This window comes from Lonchura striata, chromosome 22 (assembly GCF_050655825.1).
Source record: "Lonchura striata isolate lonStrDom1 chromosome 22, ASM5065582v1, whole genome shotgun sequence".
NCBI classification, from domain to species: Eukaryota; Metazoa; Chordata; class Aves; order Passeriformes; family Estrildidae; genus Lonchura; species Lonchura striata.
In genome coordinates, this window is record NC_140724.1 from 3739487 (window position 1) to 3745894 (window position 6408).

Genomic DNA, 6408 nt, shown 5'->3' on the forward strand with positions numbered 1-6408 from the left:
CTCCTCTGGGAGTTCCCAAGGGATTTTTGGGATCTTGGATGTGCAAATTCCAGTTCCAGGGTCCATTTCCCATTTGGGAATGGCTCTTCCCAAAACAAATTCCATCCTTAACTGCTCCTCTGGGAGTTCCCAAGGGATTTTTGGAATCCTGGATGTGCAAAAAAATTCCAACTCCAGGGTCCATTTCCCATTTGAATCCAGGGATAAATTCCATCCTTCCCCAACCAAATTTCATTTTGGGAATTTGAAGGGATTTGGGGATTGTGGATGTTCAAATTCCAGGGCCCATTTCCCATTTGAATCCAGGGATAAACTCCATCCTTCCCCAACCAAATTTCATTTTGGGAATTTGAAGGGATTTGGGGATTGTGGATGTTCAAATTCCAGGGCCCATTTCCCATTTGAATCCAGGGATAAATTCCATCCTTCCCCAACCAAATTTCATTTTGGGAATTTGAAGGGATTTGGGGATTGTGGATGTTCAAATTCCAGGGTCCATTTCCCATTTGAATCCAGGGATAAACTCCATCCTTCCCAAACCAAATTTCATTTTGGGAATTTGAAGGGATTTGGGGATTGTGGATGTTCAAATTCCAGGGCCCATTTCCCATTTGAATCCAGGGATAAACTCCATCCTTCCCAAACCAAATTTCATTTTGGGAATTTGAAGGGATTTGGGGATTGTGGATGTTCAAATTCCAGGGCCCATTTCCCATTTGAATCCAGGGATAAACTCCATCCTTCCCAAACCAAATCCCATCCTTGGGCAGCCAAGGAGGGATTTTTGGGATCTCTGGGGCTGGAATGTGCCCCTGGAGCTGTGCCATGCCCCAGGTCTGGTTTTGGGGGTGACCCCGAGCAGATCTGATCCTTTCCCCACAATTTTTGGAGCAGGAAAATGCAGGATCCCCCCTCGGGGTGCCGCGTGTGCCTTGTGGGAAGGATCCCGGTGTGAAATGAGCTTTTTGCTGCTTTTTTTGTGTGTCTTAACCCGAATTAAATCCCTCCACCAAAGGCTCCCTGTGCCTTAAAACGGGAAAATCCCGCCGGATTCTCCCGGATTTGCTGGGATTGGAGCAATCAGAGCTGGAATTGCTCCTCGAGAAACTGGAGAGTCACTCCCAGAGCCAGAACAGCCGGGAGAATTCCCGAGGAGAGGGAATTTGGGGAATTTAATGCTGAAGAGCCAAAATGTGGGAGAATTCCAGCTTTTGGTGCAGCCTCTGGAATTCCTCCTCTTCTTACGGATTCTCCTTGGATATTTCTGCCTTGGGAGAAGCTGAGCTCCTCCTTGGAGTAACCTTGGAGTAACCTTGGAGTAACCTTGGAGTAGGGACTGGCAAGGGGATTTTGGGAATCCCAGGAGAGGGGGAGATCCCGAGGGATGGGAACAGAAATGATCAGCCAGGATCTGTTGGGAATTCTCTCCTCCTCCGGCTGGGAGTGCGGAAATCCCTCCTGGAAAAGGAAAATCCCTCCTGGAAAAAGGAAAATCCCTTCTGGAAAAAGGAAAATCCCTCCTGGAAAAAGGGAAATCCCTCCTGGAAAAAGGAAAATCCCTCCTGGAAAAAGGAAAATCCCTCCTGGAAAAAGGGAAATCCCTCCTGGAAAAGGAAAATCCCTCCTGGAAAAAGGAAAATTCCTTCTGGAAAAAGGAAAATCCTTTCATGGAGGAGGGAAATCCATTCTGGAAAAATGAAAATCCCTTCTGGATAAAGGAAAATCCCTTTTGGAAAAAGGAAAATCCTTTCTAGGAGGAGGGAATCCCATCCTGAGAAGAGAAAAATCCATTCTGGAAAAATGAAAATCCCTTCTGGAAGGAGGAAAATCCTTTCTGGGAGGAGGGAAATCCGTTCTGGAAAAAGGAAAATCCTTCTGGAAAAATAAAAATAATTTCTGGGAGGAGGGAAATCCTTCTGGAAAAAGGAAAATTCCTCCTGGAAAAAGGAAAATTCCTCCTGGGAAAAGGAAAATCCTTTCTGGAAAAAGGAAAATTCCTCCTGGGAAAAGGAAAATCCCTTCTTGGAGGAGGGAAATCCATTTTGGGAGGAGGGAAATCCACTCGGATGCTCCTGGGTATCCCAAAATCCCAGCCCAGTTCCCGTCATTCCAGAGGTCTCACCTGCAGCAGGAATATTTTTTATTTCCAATTTCCCAGCTGCTGGCGCTGGCTCTGCAGGGAAATCCCTTCCCAAATCCCTCCCCCATCCCAAAAATCCCTGCCGAGTTTGCCTTTGGAAGCTGTGCTGCAATTCTGAGCTGAAATCCTGGATTTTAGCGATTTTAGCGATTTTAGCGATTTTAGCTCAGTCTCTGACCCACAAACGCACAAAGTTCTTTAAGCGAGGGTGAGGAACTTTTCCAGTTCTTAATCCCTTTTTTTTTTTTTTTTTCCTTTGGATTTTTTGCCTTGGCAAAAATAAAATAAAATTTAAAAAAATAAATAAATAAATAAAAAGTTTTCTTCACTGTTTACCAATGCAGGATCCGGGTGTGAAATGCTGCTACAGTTGTGTCACTGGAGCTCGAGGAAATAATAAAAATATAAAATATCCTGATTTTTTTGTTGTATTTTTGGAGTCGGTGGTTGTTTTTCCTTGGGAATGAGGGAGGAGCTGGCTCATCCTCGAGGGAATGGTGCCTTCTAGCGATGCTCCCCGGGAGGAAAAAATTCCCCTGGGAGGGGAAAAAATCCAATTTGGGAAAAGGAAAATCCATCCTGGGAGGAGGGAAATCCATCCTGGGAGGGGGAAAATTCCCCTGGGAGGGGAAAAAATCCATTTTGGGAAAAGGAAAATCCATCCTGGGAGGAGGAAAATCCATCCTGGGAGGACGGAAATTCCCCTGGGAGGGGAAAAAATCCATTTTGGGAAAAGGAAAATCCATCCTGGGAGGGGGAAAATCCATCCTGGGAGGACGGAAATTCCCCTGGGAGGAGGAAAATCTGAACTGGGATGGGGAAAATCCAATTTGGGAAAAGGAAAATCCATCCTGGGAGGAGGAAAATTCTCCTGGGAGGGGGAAAAATCCATTTTGGGAAAAGGAAAATCCATCCTGGGAGGAGGAAAATTTCCCTGGGAGGAGGAAAATCTGAACTGGGAGGGGAAAAAATCCATTTTGGGAAAAGGAAAATCCATCCTGGGAGGAGGGAAATCCATTCTAGGAGGAGGAAAATCCATTCTGGGAGGAGGGAAATCCATCCTGGGAGGAGGAAAATTCTCCTGGGAGGAGGAAAATCCATCCTGGGAGAATGGAAATCCTTCTAGGAGGAGGAAAATCCATTCTGGGAAGAAGAAAATCCATCCTGGGAGGGGAAAAAATCCAATTTGGGAAAAGGAAAATCCATCCTGGGAGGAGGAAAATCCATTTTGGGAGAAGGAAAATCCATTCTGGGAAGAAGAAAATCCATCCTGGGAGGAGGGAAATTCCCCTGGGAAAAGGAAAATTCTTTCCAGGAGGCGGAAAATCCATTCTGGGAGGAGGAAAATTCTCCTGGGAGGGGGAAAATTCCTTCGAGGAGGAAGAAAATCCATTTTGGGTAAAGGAAAATCCATCCTGGGAGGAGGAAAATCCTTCTGGGAGGAGGGAAATTCCCCTGGGAAAAGGAAAATCTGAACTGGGAGGAGGAAAATCCATTTTAGAGGCAGGAAGATTCTTCTGGAAGGAGGAAAATCCATCCCGGGAAAAGGGAAATTCCCCTGGGAAAAGGGAAATCCTTCTGGGAGGGGGAAAATTCCTTCTAGGAGGAAGAAAATCCATGATGGGAGAAGGAAAATCCATTTTGGGAGGGGGAAAATCCATTTTGGGATCAGAAAATCCATTTTGGGAGGGGAAAATCCATTCTGGGATCAGAAAATCCATTTTGGGAGGAGGAAAATCTATTTTGGGATCAGAAAATCCATTTTGGGAGGGGAAAATCCATTTTGGGAGGGGAAAATCTATTTTGGGAGGGGGAAAATCCATTCTGGGATCAGAAAATCCATTTTGGGAGGGGAAAAATTCATTTTGGGAGGGGGAAAATCCATTTTGGGAGGGGAAAATCCATTCTGGGATCAGAAAATCCATTTTGGGAGGGGAAAATCCATTTTGGGAGGGGAAAATCCATTTTGGGAGGAGGAAAATCTATTTTGGGATCAGAAAATCCATTTTGGGAGGAGGAAAATCTATTTTGGGATCAGAAAATCCATTTTGGGAGGAGGAAAATCCATTTTGGGATCAGAAAATCCATTTTGGGAGGGGGAAAATCCATTTTGGGATCAGAAAATCCATTTTGGGAGGAGAAAATTTCTTTTGGGAGGGAAAAATAAATTTTGGGAGGGAAAAATAAATTTTGGGAGGAGGAAAATCCATGCTGGGAGGAGTTTTCCAGCCTGGCGCCGCTCCCGGGGCTCCTCTAGGAGCCGCTGGAGAGTTTCTGATCTCTCCTGGCCGGGAATTCGAATTCCCTGGAAGTTGAATTCCCTGAAATTTGAATTTCCTGGAATTTAATTCCCTGAAATTTGAATTCCCTGGAAGTTGAATTCCCTGAAATTTGAATTTCCTGGAATTTAATTCCCTGAAATTTGAATTCCCTGGAAGTTGGACTCCCTGGAATTTGAATTTTTGCTGCATGTTCTGTGCCACGGATATTCCCATTCCACAGGGGCAGCAGGAATTCCTCAGCTCCTTTGGGATTTTTGGAGTGGTTTTAGATCAAATTTGGGATTTTTGGGGCGGTTTTCCATAAAAATTGGGATTTTTGGGGCGGTTTTAGATAAAATTTGGGATTTTTGGTCTGTCCAAGTGCGCTGCAGCTCCCAGGATTTTGGAAGCAAAATTTTTTTGGACACCAAATTCTCATTTTCCACCCATTTCCTTCACGCCTGTTTTCCCCACTCACAATAAATTCTTTAGGAAATATCCAATATTTCCCCTTCCCTCCATAATTTTTACTGGATTTTCTTTTCCTTGGCACCTCCCCCTCCTCAGCCCCTTGGGAGCCGCTGAAAGGAAGGATTATTCCCTATTTATCCAGCATTTATCCATTATTTCTCCACGGTTTCTCCACTCCTCTCCTTTTGTCAGAAAGCAAATCAAATAATAATAAAAATCGAAATAAAGGTGATGGATGCAGCTCCCAGGAGTTTTTTGGAGAGTTCAGCTCCCCGCAGGCCGTGAAAATTTGATTTTTTTTTTTTTTTTTTTGCAAACCTCGGCAAAGGTGCAAAAAAAACCAGGAAAGCAGTGAAGAAAAAAACACTTTTGAAAAAACTTTTCTTTTATTTGGCCAAAGCAAGAAAACAAACCAAAAGCAGATTAAGAACTGCAAAATTCCCCATTCTCCCTTGAATAACTCCGTGCATTTGTGGCAGACAAAGTGGCGGAATTGGGTCAGAGACTGGGCTAAAATCAGGGATTTGGGGTCACAGTCTGGACTAAAATTCAGGATTTTTGGGGCCACAGACCAGGATAAAATCCAGGATTTGGGGTCCAGACCAGGCTAAAATCAGGGATTTGGGGTCACAGACTAAGCTAAAATTCAGGATTTTTGGGGCCACAGACCAGGATAAAATCAAGGATTTGGGATCCCAGACCGGGCTGAAATCCAGGATTTGGGGTCCCAGACCAGGCTAAAATCCAGGATTTGGGGTCCCAGACCAGGATAAAGGATTTGGGGTCCCAGACCAGGATAAAATTCAGGATTTGGGGTCCCAGACCAGGATAAAATCCAGGATTTGGGGTCCCAGACCAGGATAAAATCCAGGATTTGGGGTCCCAGACCAGGATAAAATCCAGGATTTGGAGTCCCAGACCAGGATAAAGGATTTGGGGTCCCAGACCAGGATAAAATTCAGGATTTGGGGTCCCAGACCAGGATAAAATCCAGGATTTGGGGTCCCAGACCAGGATAAAAATCCAGGATTTTCTCTCCGAATTTCTGCCCCGCTGCAGAGCACGCAGAGCCCTGCACAAAACACTTTCCCCGCTCCCAGAGCCGCTCGGGGGAGTTAAATCCCGTGGCCAAACACGAATTTCTTTGGTTTTTATTCCCTTTGCGGCCAAGTGTGGCAGAATCGGGGCAGGGGAAGGAGTGGCCGGAAAACTTTTCCCTCCTGGAGCCCTCCAAGACAAACAGGAGAGGGAAGGAGGTGAAATGTTTGTGTTCGTGCTCGCTCGCCCTGAAAAGCGGAATATTTGAGCAGAAGGCGAGATCAGGATCGGATGGGGCAACAAAAAGCACCGCGGGCCCAGCCCAGATCCTGGATTAACCCAGGGCAGCGCCCGGGATCGGGATCGGCGCCGGGAATTGGGGCTGCTCCGGCCCCAGGAGGGTCCCGGGAGGGGATGGAGGAGCTGGGGAGGGAAATGTCCCTGGGAATGTCCCTGGGAATGTCCTGAAGGGAAATGTCCCTGGGAATGTCCCTGGGA